Below are 20,717 nucleotides of genomic sequence, written 5' to 3' on the forward strand. Positions count from 1 at the left end.
TAGAAATGAACAAATGATATACAATGTGTTAACTAGTGAGCTTTTGAGGTGCTTGTAGGTGGATTTTCTTTTAGCTTTGGGCAGAGTCTGGGCAGCTGTTCCCTTTTGCTTTGCAGTCTTTATGCTAAGCTAAACTAACAGGCTGCAACTTCATTTTTAACAGACAGACATGAATCAATCTTCTCTTCTAAGCCTGTGAATAAATTCCTAAATTTACCAAAAATGACTATCTATCTATCTACTCACAATGAAAACTGCTGAAAACATCAGATTTTTTGCTGTTAACTTTATTTTATACAGTAGTTAACTATTTTTATGATTTAAATCTACAAAATTATGTCTAGTGTTTCCTCTAGAATGTAATTATTTAGAGAGCAAAAGCTTATTAAACAGCATTTACACTAACACCCTATTATATTATAAAACCCCCAAGAAATAGTGCCATGTGCCTTATAAACTGTTGCTGTTGAGTCAACCATCACAAAAATGACAGCAAAAACTTCTAAATAAATAAGCTGGCTAAAATGGGTTAATTGGGACATCATTATAAAATCCAGCATTGCAGGGAAAGAGCAGCATTGGCCCTCAGTATACAGTCTGGCATCCATTTAGACCCCCATCATTGAAGAACATTTTTCAGCCAAGTAAGCATCAGGATTCCAGCAACGAGGCAGCTTTTGATTAGAAAACCTATTTCCTCTTCAACTTTTGCCAAATTTCAATCATGGTGATATTCTAATTACCATCATCCAGAGGAAGAAAGAGAGGCAGAGATTGAGTGGGTGTGTGTAAGTGAGGGAGAAGAGGAGTAAGAGGGAAGCAGCCTTTGCATGTGAGCAGGGAAATTCTGAGGAAAATGCAGCATGAAGATCAAGTGGAACAAAGAGTACAATTTCCGCTCTTTTACATCTTGTTACACAGCTCCATTTGTGGTAAAGTTGTATCTTGCGGAATCGTTGCTCATTTAAATCCTTAGACATGTGTCTCTGCAAGCATAAAGGCCTCAGTATAGGTCGTCCGACCACGTCACTGCCACATACGTACCAAGAAATTGCATCAATTTCCAAGTTGTATAATGAGCATGACACATTGAAATCCACGCAATTTGCATACAATCATAGAAAATCATGTTTAATGGAGTTTGACAGCCTTCAATCTCACCTGAAAAACTTTTTCCAAAGCTAGAAACTGAAGTGCTAACCCAAAGAACACACTGCTCAGTCATAAAGTCTCACAGGAAAGCACCAGTTGTCTCCTGCTTAAACATTCAGCCGTAGCACACAGGAAGCAGAAGTGCTTCAGAGAGCCACACAGCCAACCCAGACCACCCCAGAGTTCAGGTTCATGCAGTGTGATGGAGTGAGGGGGTTTTGCTTTAGGGAGATAACACAGCAATGGGCGAGACATGGAGCAGCTCTCCCCATGTTAAGTAAATGGAGAGCGGGCGAAGAATAACTGCATGGTCCCTTTGCCCCTTATGGGTCTTGTGGGAGCCTTCACTATCCCACCCCGACCTACAACCTCCAGAGGTGAGGTTAAATGACAAGGACTGCAGAAATGAATTAAACATGAGTCATTTGGACAGAGAGCTAGACGCTGGACCACTCCAGAGATGATAGGGACATTAACCAGGGTTTCACCAGGGCCTGAGCTGCATTTAATGAAGGCCTCCACTACCTCCCAATGTCTCTCTCCACATTTGACTCGCAGCCAGGGAGCTAAGTAGTTCAAGATAAACACAGGCACTACTCTTACTGGCTCCAGTTGTCTGAATTTCTGCTTCTTCCTCTAAACTCACTTCCCAGCCTGACAACATATTATAGTCCCTTTGTAGTCAGCAGTGGTCAAGACCAACTTGTGAAGTTTTTTTCAGGCACAAAACCAGCAGCATTCAAGCACCAAAATACGTGATTAGAGTTCAAAAGTTATTAATGAAGCAAAAAAAAGATGAATATGTTCCAGCTGTCCAAAAGCAAAATACAAAAGGAAAATATAATCTAATAAAAATATCTGTTAAATATGACTACAATAATTTTACACATCATAGGTTGCATGACTAATGGATATTTTATTGATCCACACTACTAGTGCATCTAAATTATATATTGATATACTGCAATGGAAAACTACATTGGGGACCTATGACTTTAAAAGATTTGGGTGCACCACTGAAGGACTGACCATTTGTATAATGGGATGAAGTGACCAAAAACATGTTTAAAAAGGATTCAACATCACATAGTACAAAAACACCCCCAAAAACTAAAAAGTCCCAGGTGCTATGAGAGTGGTCTAAAACACAGACGTAACAGCCCCGCTTTCATCTGTATTCATAAGGTGAGGGCGGCCTCGACACTCTCCTTGTGCTAGAAACACAATAATAACAATGGCTTCCTTCGACACTGCACGACCACACGCTTCCAAGCGCGTCATCTTCAAACGCAGCTCTTGGTTAATGGCCCGGAACACATATTCAATGTCTATCAAAGAAGGACGTTGCTGGGATGGATGCACATGCTGACAACCTCTCCCGCTCGCTCCTCGATCACACAAACACGCGCTAACACTCTGTCCCCCTTCGCACTCCTACTAGCATACATACACACACACACACACACACACACACACACGCGTACACAGAGAGGCCCTCCCTCCAGTCAGTTTAAGTATAGCAAGCAATAATGTGTTGATTAAATCTGTGATCAGCTGCCTAAGGGGCATGAAATTGGACATGATGAGTGTGGCACATTAAAAACTAATTATCAATAGCACCAATCCTATTGTCTTTCTTTTAAACCAGTCGCAGCAGTAAATCAAGTGTGGAGAATGGAACACTATGTGCTCTGTCACACTGAGCTCTGGGGTTACAACCATACCTGGATCCTGGCGGCTTCAAAGCTTTTTGATAAAAATATTAATCTATTATTTACTGCCTGTAGCACTTCCTTATTGTATTACAAACTCATGGAGAGTTGACAAAATATGCTGCCAGCGGGGAATCAAGCTGCTGTACCTGCAATGCTTCACAAATCAAAAGGTAAGCTAGAAAAAGTCTCTCATCCACTGTTGTAGGACTGTGGGCAAAAGTGTATGGTTTTTTGGGTCAACAGTTTTTTTCATCTCCACATGCCTGTATGTTAAAAAGTATCAAATTCACTCTCATGTAATTTGACCTTTGTCTGACTTTGTCGGATAAGATTTTGAATTTCAATTTAACTTTGAAACTATGAGCAAAGGACAAAGTTAGAGGGAGGTTGGGTCAGCAAGACATCTGACTTTAAAGGACCAATGTGTAGGATTCAGTGGCATCTAGTGGCGTTGCTGTAACATAGCAGATTTTGTTTTGCAAATTTGAATACAGCTCAGCCTTCCAAAGCATGTAGCAGAAGCCACAGTGGCTGTGACACAGCAGAAAAAACAGCTTTTTAATCTCAACATTCCTACATGCATAGTTAGAAAAGTGCACCATCAGATCTACTGTCTTGTCATTGGCCTTTGTCTGACATTCTTTTAGATTTAAGAAATTCAATTCAACTTCGAAAATATGGGCAAGGTTATTTTATTACAGGGCGACAAAGTCTGCATAGGGAGGAGGTCTGCTCAACAAAACATCTCTCTTTTAACCTTGATGATGGTCTCCTTCCTTACAGGGTAGTAATTTTAATGATTTATGATCTATCAGTTACCCTAACTCAGTGTTTTTTGTGCCTAAACATAAACAAAGCTTAACCATAGTGTTGTCCACTTATAAAACAGATTTCTAATGGTAATGGTTTGGGAAGGCACCAAGAAATGAAGTTGTCAGATCAGAAAACACGCCGATGTCATTCTAAAGGGCATTTACAACCAGTGTAATTTGCTGTTTAATTTTCCGACTTGGGAGCATGCAAACGGCAGAAAGTGGATTAAGGCTCGTACATCTATAGCAAGCCCAGAAGTAAAATATCCATCCATATCAGTACAGACCCAGTACAGACCGAACTTGAAAAAGAAGCAGTAGAGAAGATAAGATTCATTTGTTTTCTGCCAGCACTAGGGCTATCTGCTCTGACTGTGACTTTGCTGCAAATTCGACTCTGTTCGAAAAGTTTGTATTTGTTTGTTTTTTATTGCTCTCTCATTTTATGCAGTTCAATAATAACTTGAAACATGAAGCTCCAACTCTGCAGATCAACCCACACAACCTTGTGTTAGCCACCCTTTCTTCAGGCCAAGTCAGGCCATGGAAAACCCAAACACAGTACAGATAACGGCAATGAAGGTAGCTAATTGACTACAGCGGCATATCATTATAGGATGCTGTGCGTTGCCTTGGCATTTGGTAAGCCTTCAGACTGGACTTTGTCTTCACCAATACCAATACACCTCCTTGAATTATTTTCCCTTTGGCCATTGGTGGTTTTGTCAGCACTCTTTCAATTTCACTTCACTTTGTCAAATCCTTTTTCCACATTGTTTAGGCATTGTTTCCATAAAAAACTATTTTGTGATTGCAGCCCTAACCCTAACCCTAACCCTAACCCAACTCCCTAATTGTCCTGGATTGAATCAGGCTAAATGTCTCTAAATGCTTCACTTACTAGAGACTGAGGGCTAAAACTGGGTAGAAACAATTAAGGAGTTTAAAGAAAACCTGCATTTTTTAGGGCGACATGTGGAAGACATATGCTTGTAAACACTGTTGTACCATATAGCATTACTCTGGACATCCAATGTTTTAAAAAGCTCTCTCTGTGTTACAAAGTGATGCACTATATCTCCAGCTCATTTCACTACCAGGGACAGTGGAGGGAGAGCATCCTTTCAGGTAAAACATGTCCTCGATTTAAGGGGCGTACGATTGTTAGTGGCCATTCTCGTTGTCACTCAAGTAACTACTTTGCATTTAGAATTCCACAGACAATTAGACACCAAGATCATCTGGTTTTGTGAGACTAGACTAAAAGAATGGAGTTAAAAGAGCAAGGGTCAATGGAAGGACAGTAACACATTCATTTAAAGACAATGAACTGACCTAAACTCAGACCACCACTATCTTTTCAGGTCTTTTTGCATGCCGCCTCCTCTTAAGGATGCTTTAAAGATGGCACCGTCTGTGGTTGCTAAGAGACTTGTGATGCAACTGCAAAGTCTCTACATTTCATCACCAACAATGTGCCGTGGGACAGAATCTGCACTTGTCTCGTCTCACCAAAAGGATTTCTACTCAGTTATGCACTGAACTGTAAAGCAGCTGTCATTTCGTGTAACCTAAGCGGTATAAACATTGCCTTTTTTTCCCTTCTCTCCTTCCTCCTTCTTTTTACTCTCCTTGGATGTTGCTCACCCATCCACTCTCCCTTTACCTCCGGCTGTCTCTGGGACCCAGTGATTAGAGCGCTGGGTGCTGTCCTGCTGATAAGGCTGAGAAACCTCCCTCCCTCCCTCCCTCTGCCACCAATGGCTGTGTCCTCAGGGTGCAGGAGAAAAAGGAGCCCAGGGTAATGTCCCCAACAACCCCAATCCTCACCCCTTCTCGCCATTCACCAAGTCATGGGTGGCGACTGAATACACTGCCTTGTGCATCTCATGACTTTGAACAGATAGGCCTGCATTTTCATGGTGGATAAGAGCAGCCAGAGAAATAAGTAAAAGTAATACAGCTCAGCTTATAACAGCATTACATTATGCATCAAGGGCCCTCTTTATGAGTGAAATTTTACATTCTGGAGTGTGTGTTTACAGTACCATCTGGTAGATTGTGTACACTTAGCACTGAAAATGTAGGACAAATGCTGGTGCTCAAATGTGGATAAGCTTCATTTCATGAGAGGCTCTATTGTCTAAACTTTCATCCAGCTGCTATAAAAGGGAGAATGATATAGCACAGGTTATTCACACGGAGAGTAATTTGGTATAATTATAACACAGTTGAAAAATAGCTCTCCATTGTTTCCTCCAGCTAGGGTAACCATTGCTTTACCACGTTAGTGGAATTGAATTTAATGGATAAGGCTGGTGCTGGTCTACATTCTTCTTATTGTCACCCAACAAATGGTTTCACTTTAAACTACTGGACTTAGTGTTGAGGGACAGAATTAATTGACAATGTAGTGTTGATGTTAAATATTATATTCTTTAATGGAGTTATTTACTTAAAAGAGCAGCCTTCTGAGTACCTTTAAAAATCATATCGGTGCATAGTCTACATAGAAATGGTCACTATATCAGCAAAAAAATAAAGTAGTAATTTATATATAAAAAAATATATATATATATCAAGGTTAACTAAGTGCAAGGCTATTGCATAGCATGTTTTTCTGTTTTTCCTGGTCAATTGGTGTATATGCTTATGTCATTGCTAGATGTGATTAAACTGAAAGTACCTCAGCTGACCTCCACAGCACACCTTCTATGAATGTGAAATAATAATATTGTTATAATAATAATTCAGAAGAAAGTATGAAAAATCGAGAGACTGCCCAAAAAAATCACCATGGCCAAGCTACATCTACTCAATGATGAGGAGAGGAAAACCTAATCCTCAAGGTGCTCTAAAGAAAAAGACTTGGCCAGGCTTATCTCTGGGGTCAGGGAAGGTCCACAGCCATTAATTTTAAATGAGTGGAATGGATTTGTGGTAATGGAAACCCAATGGCTCCAGACAGCATTGGGACTTGGTGGTGTGAAGACACCAAACGGCAGTGTGATAACCTGACCACTCAACTGTATGAAGTCAAGAAACCAATGTGGGTTCTCTGCCCCCCACACACTATGAAAGTCTTAAGCGTAATGCATTAGAAATCTATTTGGAGGCATTCAAGTGTAACAGAGCTGAGGATGTCAGGTAAACTCTCTTTTGGTCAAAATACAATGCATCTCATTTAAGACTTGTAAGAGCAATTCCAATTTTGTCTGTTACGAATGTTTAACTGCAAAGGTCTTGAGTTTTGGTATGGAGAACATTGAGATCTCTGAGACCCATGGGTTGGGGAAAAAAAGTCTATTTCTGGTGCTAAACTGCTCACATTTATGTGTTCAGACAGGGTGTGACAAAGTAGCCCCAAACATAACATTGTTTTTCACGCAACAGAGGAGTGTGGAGTTCATAAATGCTACTGTCAGTTTCCACTCGGTGAAAAAAAAATCGTTTTGCTCGCTCTATTATTTTGTAAACTTACAATATAGGAAAGCAGTGATGGCTGTTTCCACTTCACATGTAGCTTGTTCACACCCTGCAAACTGTGAATGTGAAAAACACAATGAAAAATATGTTACCAGCGCCACATATTTCCCATATGCCATCATGGGGCAGGCTATTATTTGAGATAGTTTTGAGGTATTGTTTCGATATCCAGCCAACAAGTTGCAGTTTAATGTTCCATTTTGGTGAAGTGAGGAAACACAGATAAAACTTTTCAAAATGAATTTGACAGTAACTTTTTATTTCAAATGCTATTAGGTTCAGGCACTGAGTGGTTTGATATTGAATGGTAGGTTTATGTGTTTTATTATCTTTGAGAACACATAGTAAAAACTGTATATTTAAAATCATTATCTCTAAAACTTTTTTAACAAAATCAGAAATTGAAATTTTGAAAGCATCTACTTGATAGCACTACTCCAACACTAAGTGAGGTTTCCAAATGTAGAGTTATGAAATGAGATTGCAGTTAAGTAGATTATACATGTTCTGTCCATACACAACAATAATCAGAATCGTCTCATTTGTCCTGTTGAAGCATTAATACATTATTCTGCTTGTGGGTTCATTAATGTATATTTAACTTTAAAATAAAATATTTCTAAAATTATTTTGATGGTTTTTAATACTATGTTAATGACTGTGGCAATTGGAATTGATTTAATATAAATAAAACATGGCCATTTGTGACAACTTGGCCCAATGTAGGTTGACTTTTTTTTGCCAGGCAAGATTCACATGTTGTTTTGGGTTATCCATGCAAAACAATACTGGCAGATAATTTTCTAATCCATCTAACCAATGTGTCAATTAAAGGCATATTCTAGCTTTAATACAATATTGTATGATTATCAGGGTTGGGTACTTGATACCTTTAAGGTTTCAACCAAAATGACCCAATTCCAAGTAGCATCGTAACTTCTCTAGTCGATGAATTTTGTACTCAGATCCATTAAAAAAAATACTATTTTTATATTTTAGCTTGCAGCCAATCACTGCAAGGATTCTAGGATTTACTGCAACATGTCATTGTGCTATACTGCACGCCTGTGGTATAGATAAATGCATAAACTGTGGAAGGATCATTTCAGGAAAAACTGCGAGTAACATGATAAAGCACCTCATCAAGCTTAATGGATTCTTTGACACCAGGTTTTGAATGAAGTACTCTATTGGTATGAGTATCACTTAATGGGTAGTGGTATTGTAATTTTTAAATGATACCCTAATGACTAGCCCAAAACACCATAACCTGCTCAGTGCCTGACAGTGTATGTGGCTTCTTGAAATTAGCAGTACATTAAGCTACTAGCTTTCTATGTTCAGTTCAGGTGACTCATTTATCTAGTTCAAGTCCATCCGTCTGTCCAATATCTATATGCTCTCTGTTCTAAATCACAGTGGGGTCGAGCCCATCCCAGCATGCACTGCGTGAAAGGCGGGATGTTGTGCGTCTATTTTGAGTTGTTGTTATTCACAACACTGAATGACCGATATCTGCACTGAGGCAGAAATTGCATGACCCTTTCCAGTCCTTTGGTAATGAGTGTATAATATATGTTTTTTGTTGGTGGGGGGTGGTAATGCAGGAGTTTTCTAGATTAAAATGCCCCACTTTGAGCTATGCAGCTCAGTGGCTATTACAGCAGTACTCATTCCCTCCTACCTTGCTTTTTACTTAATTGAATCAGCCAGTCCCCATATCAGATATTCCTTAACGGAATACTGAAACCTATCCACCCTTTTCCTAATACCATTAGGGGAAGCGGGAGAGCAAGATGGATGCTTTAATCCTGCTGGTTCAGAGCACACAAAAGGAGAGCGTGCCCTGCAGTAAGACATTAGCCACAACATTCACTGCTGAGCCACAATATTCTTCGGAGCATAACACTTGCCCTGTCACTGCATGACCGAAAGCTACAATAACAAGAGCTCATTTCCTGCAGACAACCTACCATGTAAATAACAGAACCAGTAACTCATTGCACTGCTTGTTATAGGGAAAAAGTAATAAATTACTGCAACATGTTACAGTCGGCAGCACCTTATTTCCATGATGTCTACTACAGTATTTTATGAGTCCACATGGGTCCAGTACGTTTATGCCATCTGTTCATGAACCCAGCAGATATGCAGGAATGCATGTCTAATTTGACACAATGGTGATGCAGATGAATGAGGTTCAGGCAAGCCTCCTGCTGCTGAGGTATTCTTATTTCCCTACCTATTTTCTGCTGTGTCAAACTGCAGCTAAGCTAAGGTGAGGTCCATTATTTCTGCCCAGCTCGGGCACAAACTAATCCTCTTATTTGGGAGGTCAGCGCCAATCATTATACAGAGGGGTGCCATTACAGTGTACACTCCAGTGAGCTGATTTTCCCCTTACATAAATATATGACTCAAGGGACTGCTCTTACTCCCCTCTCTAATTTATCCCCCCTGCTTCTACTTCTTAGCTCTCATCCTCCTTTTTTTCTCTCTCTCTCGCAACTTTCCCCTGTCTTATCTACGACCTTCTCCAGCCCCTTTTTTTCCCCGTCTTTTACCTTTTCATTTCTCACTCTCCCACACTTTCAACACACATCCCTCTTTTCCCACCCTCATTTTTTTTCAGGATGCCCAGAGTGGCGTATAATTGAATCTGCAGAGAATGCATGAGCAGGAACAATTAGCTCAGTCACTCAGAATGTGGATATAGCTGTACAGTAGGATAAACAGAATAATAAAAAAGGAGGGAAAGCAGGAAGATAAGCCTGAACTGTATGGGCCCCAGAACAAAGAGAAACACACACAGCTCACAAAATACACACAAATTTGTTCCCACCATAACCTCGTAAAGAGGGGGTAGTCTCATTTTGGATTGCGTGCAATGTCTTTGCTATCACTCTGCCCAGTAACCAAAAGCATTAGCACCAACTTATGAAACTCTCCACATTAATGATCGCATGTATTCTTCATTTGTATGATAAGTGGAGAATTCTATTGTAGGAGAGTAAGTCGCATGTAAAAAGGTAACTTAAAAACAAATTAAACGAAAAAAACTGGTTGAGACTGTACTCTCTGAACCAAAAATATTAATTACTGATGGTGTAGATAAAAGAATAGGTTTAGGGGATGGAAGACTGTATATAAGATGGACATGCCGCCACTTCCGACAAATTCATCCAAAACTTGTTGAGACATTTCTGTTGTCAATCATGACATGAAACCCCTGATTATAGCATCAAATAACTAATTAAAACTATACTTATCAGAAAAATGAACACTTGAACATATGTCAGCATGATAAGAACTACCTAGAATGACAGAAACCATCTTTGACCTATAGGCTACTGCAGCCAGCAACTTTGGTGAATGCTTTATTTCAAATTATAGTGCAGTCAATCTAATAGATATTTCACTGGAAAAGTGTAAAGTTGTCCTGCTGGTGAAGTGGAATTCTGGGAACCTTGCATAGCAGTGCCAAATTCCAACGGTTGTCCAATGTCAATCTAATTGTAGCTCAAGAGAAAAAGTCAAGAGTTCACCAAATTTCCATCCATTGTTAACCATAAATTGTGGACTAAATTTACTGGCAATCCATTCAATAGCTGTTAAAATATTTCAATCTGGAACGAAGTGGTGGACTGACCATCCAACTGACCAACATTGTCATCCCTAACAATGCACCACTGCTGACTCCACAGAAGAGGGCAGCAACCATGTTTTGGACTGGGGAATCATTGTTGGACTGATCCACAATACCTAAGTAATTTTTATTATCTATATAGTTTAACTGCATAATAAAAATGTCTATTGGCAGAAGTGCTGTCTACATCCCTCAAGTCACTAGCACAGATGGGACAGCAGCCCAGGTCGAAACTGCACAACAATAACAGCCCCATGGTCCTGCTCAGGCTGCTATATAAGTGCAACAATGCATGACTCTGCTGAATTTATGAATATGTAAAATGGGCAAAACAAAAGAGACACTTTTCTTCCTCAGAAAGTCAGGAAAAAGCTTCTCTTCTGTCCAAAAAATATATATGCTACCCTGTGTGGCGCTGACACCAGCAAAGATGGACCATAAATACTTCATAAATACCAATTACCTCAAGAAGTAGGCATGAAGAAAAGAGCAGCTATTTCAGCCAATTATGAGGCTTCTCTCTCAAAGGGTGGAGAAAGACGACTCTTCCCTTTCAAGCCTCACACTGAAAGGAGAAACCTCTGTCATGTTGTGGAGCCTCAATAATGTTTCCCTCCACCTTCATGTCAGGGATGAAAGGTCCCAAATGTCCTTTGAGTGAAACCCCCAGAGGACTTAACATGCATCAATAACATTTCCATCCTTGAAGATGTTTGAGGGGGACTACACATAATCTTCTCACAGACTTTGAGGCTCTGCTCACATCCTGTGACTTTTATTTACCCCAATCTCAAAGGTCCTTCCTCGCCATGCCAGAGATGGTGATGGAGGGAAAGAGAAAGAAGAACAAAAGAAAACAGAGGGAGGAAAAGGCAGAGTCAGACAGCACATTGTGGTGAGTGTCGCCTGCTTAAAATAGGACAGCTGCCTCTTGAAGGAGCCATCATTCTTCATAGGGGTAGCCTGTCTTCATTTCCAGCCTCGGCAAAGCACACGGGGCTTAACACACTTACGTCTGAGGATTTGCTGCACTTGAAGGTGGCAGCAATTCCCTAGACTACAGGGGGAGGGAGCATTGCAAAGCCACCCCCCCAAAAAAAGCCAACCGCTTTAACAAGTTCAGCTGAGGCAATATCCTGACCTCGTCCTTTTGCCAAAGCAAACTTCTGGCTCCCAACTAGGTTTCAGCAACAGTCTATTTCCAAGTCTGTAATCGTTATTGCAAATGGTATATTTATGTATTCATAAAAAAGTAAACTAACCAACTAACTAAACTTTTTGTATTTTGTCTTTATTGGACAGTTTGCCAGTAGAGAGCGAAAAGAACCATGAACAGAGAAAAGTTGATAACATGCAACAAAAGTCCTCAGCTACAACCAAACTCTTAGACCACTGGTCTGCCAGGATGCCCCCTGAAGAGCCATTATAAATTTTTTAAAATACAGTGCTAACAATCTGGAGGGAAAAAGCGCTGAACAAGAATGAGTCTGTGGTGTATTCCCAGTAAAAAACAGCCATGGTAGGCACTCAAAAGGGAAAGAAACAGCACACTTTTAGGAAAGCTCTGGGAAACATGGGTTGTTTTTACAGTCTAAATAAATTATGAAGCAATTTGAGCATATCTTTTGCATCTGCTTCTACACTATAAGAAATTACATTCAAGCAAACTACCACACTTCAATGCTAACATCAATGCAGTAATAATGTTTCCGAGACGTTCAGGTTTTAATAGCAAATTGCGCTTTTTCTAATGTGTGTCTTGATAGCGATTTCAAGAGTAATTGTTCCATTAGAACGGGGCTATGTTTGATGATGTGTCCTGCTTCTAAAGTCAGCTCGTCCTGCCTAATTCCCCAGGCTCAAATTTGGATTTCAAGGGTCCAGTAACTATCAATATGGTAGTGAGCACACCAAATCCAAGCTTCGATAACATTTAAAAATATGTAAAAATATGTTTTTCTATAGTGTATGATTACATTTCACTATATTCAAAGGCATTTCAATTCAGGCCAGTAAGGAAATTTATACCATATACAGATTCAGTTCACCATTGATCCATACATTATTCATCCAGTGGCCCAGGCCTTGTTCAAACTGTACCTGAGACATTGTATCTTGAGAAGAGGGAGTTGAAGCTGCTCCAAAGTTGAATCTTTAATTGCCAGCTTTTGCTGTAAGCGGCCTCCCCCATGTTCAAATTAAGCTTATGACATTCAGCTACAAAGCAGTGATTATGGAGAAAAGGTTAGCAGATATTGCATCGGCTAGTCCCTCAAAATGACACAGTGAGTCATCGGCAGCTGAGCAGCTAACAGTGACAATGGGGACGTAGAAGAAGCATTATTTGTGTGAGCTAATTAAAGAGCTTGATCGTTAAACACCTCACATCCTCCACAGAAGGCAGGCATGAATAAAGAGACACGTGGCAACAGTATAAATCAGCTGACCACCCACACAAACTGTCCTTTCACTTGCTTCTACAGAGAGCATACTTCCCCCAACAAAGCACTGTGAAACTTGGGATATTTAACCCAGAAACTGGAGCACTCGGCTTTAAAATTTGGGATGGTGGTCACTATGATATCTCTTCAAACCTGACTGATAGAATGACCTAAAAATGGAAACTTAAATAGTTGGTTCTCCAGGACCCCATGGCTCTTTGAAGAGGGATATCTGTATCCCTACTTTCAGTAAGGCTAATTAGATCATTGACATTTTTCCTTGTGGCATCTCCTAGCATTAAGTGCAAAAAGTATAGCTTTGAACCATTACTTAAAAAAGCCAAAACACTTTCCAGTTCCACTTTCAGCCACACTTTAGTGCTCCTCAATGCAGCAAAAGAACAGATAGAAAAAGAACATTTTCATATTTTATTCTGGCAACATGACGGACATCCTAACATTCTCCAAACTGGCAACCAAATGAAAATGCGGCCAGATAACAATGAGAATGTCAGAGAAAATAATAATAAGACACGGTCCTAACCAACCCTTGAACACCATATTGCAAGGCAAATTACTGTTGAGATGACTGCACTGCCAGATGTGGCTCTCACACTGCAGTATTGCAGAAAAAAAGCGAGCATATGCTTCACGCTCAGGATAACTTAACTGGTACAGACCTCTGGTAAGAGGATTGAGAGAATTCCCGAAGCGTATAAGGCCTACTTCATACAATATGGTGAGGGTATGCTTGGACCGCAATGATGAGCCAACGTAGTCGCATGATGGTCTGTGATAAATTAGCTGGGGATCTATGGTGCAATAAATTGTAGCAGATCAAGGGAGCACACAGTGAGTATGACTTGATAGGATATGCTTCATCCTTCAACCATACTTCCCATGATGTTACAAAGATCCGATTTTTCTTGGGCTGTTAGACATGGCAGTAATATTAGATGTCTAACTGCTCGGTGTCAACATGGCCGATTTGGCAGTTTTTTGTAGCTGCTTTAAAGTGCTTACAAACCAATAAAGCACAACAAATTTCAAATAACAGCCCAATGACTCACTTGCCGCAGAATTACCAAAGTAGAAAGAAGACAACAACAAAAGAAAATGTTTTAACAGTTCCTACAGTTGACTCAGCCTTTACGACAGACATATGTCTTTACTTCACAAAGCTCTCACACATTGTTTCTCACTTTCTTTTGTCATCCAAGATAGAAATAAGAACGAACACAAATGGTGTCAGCCCAAATACACATTATTGTAAGTAATGTTCACACTGATATCAGCTTTGTTGATGGGTCTCTGTTTTAAATGTATTGCAGGTTGTGTCAAAAGCTTTTATTGAATCTGTGGAGTGGTCTCATTTGGAAATTTTTCCCTGCTTTGGTCTTTAGATATACTAAAAGTGTATAATTTGGTTGAGCAAGTTACAAATCTTTATCTCAGGTACAGACACAGTGACGTATATTTTAGTGATCTTAAGGGATTTCAATTGAAGTCATTTCATATTAAGGGGTTTGACATTGTTTTAATTGTTTTACTGGGTTTTTATTGACTTTTAATGGGCATTTTGGGTTGTAAAATATTTTAACAAGTTCTGGGGGTGGGGGTGGAGCTGGAGCACTTAAATCCACTCACCAGATTAGTGCTGCAGATATATGACACCATGGACTAATGTTTACTGTGGTACTTATGTATGTGAGTCATTTGACTTGAGTCTGAGTACTGCATGACAAGTGAGAGTGGTTATTTCTGTAAGTTAACTTCCTGTACAGCTGTGTCAATCTCAACCACACTTATAGCCATTTTTAGCCATTGCCAAACATGCTTTTGCAAGTTTTATGGATGTTTTTGTGAATATTTTTCTGGCTCTGGCAACGGAGGATGATATTAATCCTGTCTACAAAGCTCTTGATTGGTTGGTTGTTTTTCAACTGCCATCAGTGAGCACAACATCAGGCCTATTTGAATCACTGAAAACATTGTGGGCAGCGATTCAGAGGTTTAGAACCAGGCTAATGATAGAAACAAGTGTTGTCCAATCAGTTCTCTTTCAGATGAATGTTGCAGGGATCTAATAAGCTTTGAGTGGCAGTAGTCAACTGTCCACTTTTAATTTGCAATATACAACTTCTGAAAAAGTCAAATCAAATAAGTTGTGGCCTGCTCTCTGCTGACAAGGTTGTTGACTGTGAACACTGGCTGAGTTTACCTGATGTTATATGAAATTAATGGAGTTCTGCTAACTTGTTGACTGTGTAGCTTGTGGTGCTTATGTTGGGCTGTTATCCGGTATAGCTTTTTGAAAAGTCAATTATTATTTTAAGTGTGTATCTGGCTCAGTCCATCTGGCTGTCCAGTAATTTATTTTTTGGTCACGCTGATCTCATACACTAGTCAGAGTGATGTTGACTGTAGGCACTTAGTGTGAAGCAGCAGCCAGAATGAGCAACACTGGCTGTCACAGATGCTGCCAATCGAGTCTGTCCACACAGAGACTGCTGTACACCTGCCATTCTGGCATATTCTGCATCCTACTCTAATTCAATTTACCACTCAAACCCATTTCAGAGCCTGTCACACATTTCCTGGCCGAGAGGCAGATGCATCAAGAAGGCCAGAAGGGTGTTGGTAGATACTGTAAGGTATGAGGTGTGTGTTGTGAGAGTGTTGCTTGGAGTAAGAAATAACATAACCCTGTATATTTTGTGTGAATCTATTGAAAGAGGCCTTGGTTTCATTAGAGAACAGATTAGGGGGGAAAGTCAATATCCAACAGCTTTGGATTTAAAGCCCTACTTACAAAGGCATTAAGATTCCAGGAAGTGATAAAAACCATATGATTCCTGCTTCTTTTGTTTAAGGGAAAAAAAAGAAGAGTTGACTTCTGTAATTAGACAGGACCTCTGTGGGATTTCTGTGGCCACAACAATTAGCTTGCAGTTGATTTGAGTAAAGTTGCTCATTTATTTGATTGTACTTTACCAATTGTCCTCATTGAGTGAGTGGATTTATTTGTCAATCTAATAAACATTATTTCACATGGCCGCCTGAGGCTTTGCACACGTTTAAAACAGATTAGTCAAACAACTGAAGGCGTATTTTCATCGTGGTCCTCTGTGATTAGGGGGTACAGTAGGAGGGTTTTGGGAGGGGGCAGGGTACAGATATGCTCAGCAAAGAAAATCAGTCAAAAGACTAAATAACAGTACAAAACATATTAACATCACCCCTATTATCTGTTCCTCCCGTGCACACACAGCAACTCTAAAAGATTCACTAAGCAAAAGCAAGTCAAATGTTTGCATGTCTCACTTACTCAGCTAACATAATCAAATAGGTATGCAGGGACAGGCAATTTATTACTGTAAAGGTCAGCCATAGCTTAATCTAAGCCCCGCTTTATACACAATTACCCAGTTCAGACCATCAAAGTATAAAGGGTGACATTTTTTGTGAGGGGGACGTTTCAGAACAGTCCCAACTAGATTATTTTGAGATGTTGCAAATTTATTAGTTTTGGGTGCATTACCATGGCATGGAATGAGCATGGCCCAGGAAAGGAGGACTCTACAACGGATGATTAAAACTGCTCAGAAGATCACTGATACTCATCAACCCAGAATCAGTGATATCTGTGAGGTGAGGTGTCTGCACTAAATACTTAAAGACTCCAACCACAGCCTGTTCACCCTGCTGCCGTCTGGCAAGATATACAGGAGTATCCTCTGCCGTACCACCATACTTAAAGACCGTTTCTTCCCTCAGGCTGTGAGACTGCTTAATTCATCCTCAGCACTCCATCATGATTGTTGTTTATGTCTTATTAGTCACCATTTACTGTATATCACATTGTGTATATATATATATACATATATATACAGTATATATGAAGGGAACCACAACTTGCATTTCATTATACAACCCTATGTTGTAAAATAATTAAATCAGCTTGTATCCTTGTATATCTGAATATACAGATAAATTAGTAGTACCATACTATAAGGCAGAGGCAGAGGATCAAGCATGCTATGCTGCTGTAGCTGACATTTATTACTTGACCATCTGTTTTCTCCCTATAGAACCTAAGCAGCTGATCACTTTTTAAACTATGAGCCATTTGTTTCATGAATAATACAGTGTGGTCTGAATAATTATTCAGTGCTGATGAGGATTTTTTAGAGCTTAGAAGTTGTTTTTGTTACAGAATAATTTTTTTCTGACAATTTTTATCCTATCAAATCTCTAAGTAAGTCTGTGGGAGCTGGGAAAAGGCATCTGTGTGTGTGTTGCAGTGTGTATATCACAGGGGGGATCTGCACTCTTTCATACAGCAGAGGGAAGGAAGCCCTTTCTCGTGGGATTGCTGAAGTCACAAGTAAAGCCAAATAATTCCAGGAGAATCTTGCCTTGGGAATGTCCTAAAGGTTCATAGCTTTCTCATCTGTCATACTTGAAACCACACGATGTCAGAGAGGCAGACAAGTCAATAGATTGAACAAAATATGATGGTACACCAGCATCAACCTCATCACTGACATAGCACACTTGGAGAAGGTGCAAATGCGAATTGACAGAATGCTCCAGGGTGATGCGAACCCACTGATCTCGCTGAGGCATTCAGAAGGACAAAACTGAAGATGTTTTTTATGTTCATCTACACATAATGTATTTATACAATCCTAACAACACATGTCAGCCAAAATAATCACTTTATTAAGTGGTGTGAAAAGCATCAAAATGACAACTTCCTTCACTCACAGACATTCCGGAAGAGCAAACACTGACATGTTGGGTAAGTTATCTGTGATTGATTAATTATATTATCATGCATGTCACACAGCATCATGAGCACTAAATCAGAACTGCAAAGCCGGATAAAAACATCAAAGCAATTTCAGTACACTGATGTCGGAGAACAGAAAATGCTTATTAAACCCTTTTTTAAAATTCAGCATACTGAAACAGCCGACTGACTAACTACAGTGTTCAGATGCACAGTGTGACTAATCCATATTAATCCAACATGACAGCGGGAAACTCTCCAAAATCAATATCTCTGATTGATTGCTGTCCAACTTGTAGTGCCAGTGCTCATACTCTCAAAAAATGACAAGCAACAAATCCAAAATCATTTAGCCATATTTCATGATAGAGCCTCTGCACAAATAATCCTGTTAGTCACTGTAAAAGTAGATCTTTATTTTGATAGAAAAGCTATAATGAACAACCATTGTGGCCTTTTGAGTAACAACCCCCTTGAATAATGTAGGTTGGTTTAACATCACAAAGCTGCTTTGAACCAAGAGAATGTGAGCTTTAGTGGTTACTACTTCACAATCTTTCATTTTCTGACTCGCTGTACCCTAGCAAGTAGATCACATGATAGCCTTCCCCGGGTTGAATCATCCCCAAGGTAAAACACTAACACATACACAGACCTCCTCCAATTTAGCTGCCATTTCAATGGCTTCCTATAGGTCTCAATCTGACACCTGTCACATCTGTTTTGTGGCCTCCCTGGTGTGGTGATAAGAAGCAGGCATTACAATTGTCATTTCACATTTTCACCCACTATTTTTATCTGTTTCAATGTCCATCTCCCACCCATCTCTTGGTAAGGAAAAAAAGTGTGTACTCACACACATAAAAAAACGCAATCCTGCTTCTGCAGCTATCAAGGCTATCAATCAGCCATGGCTCCAGGCTAAAATAGAGAGCTGTTCTGATGGATACATTTGCTACATCCCCAGTTCAATTTGTTTGGCAGCTTTGGACAATGCGGCGAGTTTGGTGTGCAAACACATTGTACCAATCACTCGCATTCAACTGGCAAAGCATGAAATGACAGTCAAGGCCGTTTGGGGAGCTTTCTGTTTGCAGACACAGCACGGCAGCAACAGTCTGAAATCACCGCCACGCACAAATAAAGCTGGTTGAGATTTCAGCCGAGATGAGGAGCCACTCCATTTGTCTTTTTGGATGTTATGCATTTTTATCAGTTGAGAGCTGATAGGTGTCTTAGTGCATATTATACTGACTATACTGAACGCTTGTCTATTTATAACTAGCTACTGAAATATGATGGGGGGCCTTTAAACTGTATCACACCGTCTATTAAGCCAATACAATGACTACTCCTACCTAACCACAACTACAGAGAAAAAACTCTATTTGAATGTTTAACACTGTTTTAACACTTTATTTAAAATGATAATTACCTCACTGAGTCATGAGGCCTGAATTAAAGTCATGAATAGTTATCAGTGATAATTAACATACTTTAAGTTGTAAGGGTCTTGGCCATCTAACAAAGTTTTTGTTTGACTTTTAATGGAGTTGAAGCAATTTATCATTGCTGGAGAGCAATTACTGGCCTCACAAAAAAGCAACAACGTTTCAACAACCCAAAAATGAAATGTATGTAAATTCAAATCTCGTCTGTCAGTTTTGGTGACAATATTAAGCTTTTTGTGCATCATCAAGAATTAAAGTCTTTAAGAATAAATGTTCAGGGGAAAAAAGTTATTTGCCATCATGGTGGCAATTGTTTGGTTGAAAGATCCGAGAGCCGTTTCCTGTTTTTGGTTCAAGACTGGACAATGAAACGCAGCCCCCTCACAAAAAATGTAGAAATATGGCAAGGATTCGAATGCGTAACGTTTAAGCGCAAAGGGCATTTTCAAAATATCTTTTCTTCAACACTTTTCTTTTAAACCTGTCAACATTATTGGCAGATACTTGCACACGAGTTGAGACCAGCCTTGGCTTTATGTTTGACTGACCATCTGACTTATTGACCAGGGCCACGAACAATGACAGTATAATAACCAACTACCCTGAAGACATGTGCTTCCTCTTGTTCTCTCCATTACCCCATCTGTTTTCCGCCAACCTGTGTCAACAGCTTGAACAAATGTAAACGTGAAATCTCAACAGCGGCTTTGTCCTCAGCTCTCCCAGTCAGAAGGGGCTTATTTGTGAGAGTTGCGACTTCCATTGCTTTCCCCTTGGAGAGCTACCTGCCAGCGATTTCACTTTCTCTGCTGCGCCACAGATGTCTCCTGATGAGCACTGTCCTTGAAATGCAGTAACAATATCCTGTCTCACAAGCCAACATGTGCCAGAAACCAAGACAGTTAGATGGAAGAAACGCGACTCGCGCCGACATTTTTTCCTCAAACCTGTAATCTAGCTCACCCATGACGGCAATGTGTGTGCCTGGGACTAGACACGAGGGAAATTTGTTTCAATGGCAGCCGAAAACTATGTCAGATGACCCATTTGACAATTTAGTAAAGTGGCTGGGTAAGGGCCCAGTCTTAAGTGACAGTTTTCCGAAAAAATTTATTTAATAATGATTTGGAAAATGCAGCCAATTATGATAATCAGAGGACTATGTACTTGTCACACCACAAAAACCACCCAAGCTCGGCCTGAGATCATGTCCAACAGC

At 39.9% G+C, this 20,717-nt stretch overlaps 1 protein-coding gene across 5 annotated transcripts in view; it reads right to left on the reverse strand.

Annotated features, from left to right (window-relative positions):
• The window catches only part of cadm1a (cell adhesion molecule 1a), a 382,815-nt gene that overhangs the window by 122,849 nt on the left and 239,249 nt on the right, over nt 1–20,717 (reverse strand). The gene's annotated exons all lie outside the window — the stretch shown is intronic.

Source organism: Dicentrarchus labrax, unplaced genomic scaffold (genome assembly GCF_905237075.1).
Source record: "Dicentrarchus labrax unplaced genomic scaffold, dlabrax2021, whole genome shotgun sequence".
In the NCBI taxonomy this organism is placed as follows: Eukaryota; Metazoa; Chordata; class Actinopteri; family Moronidae; genus Dicentrarchus; species Dicentrarchus labrax.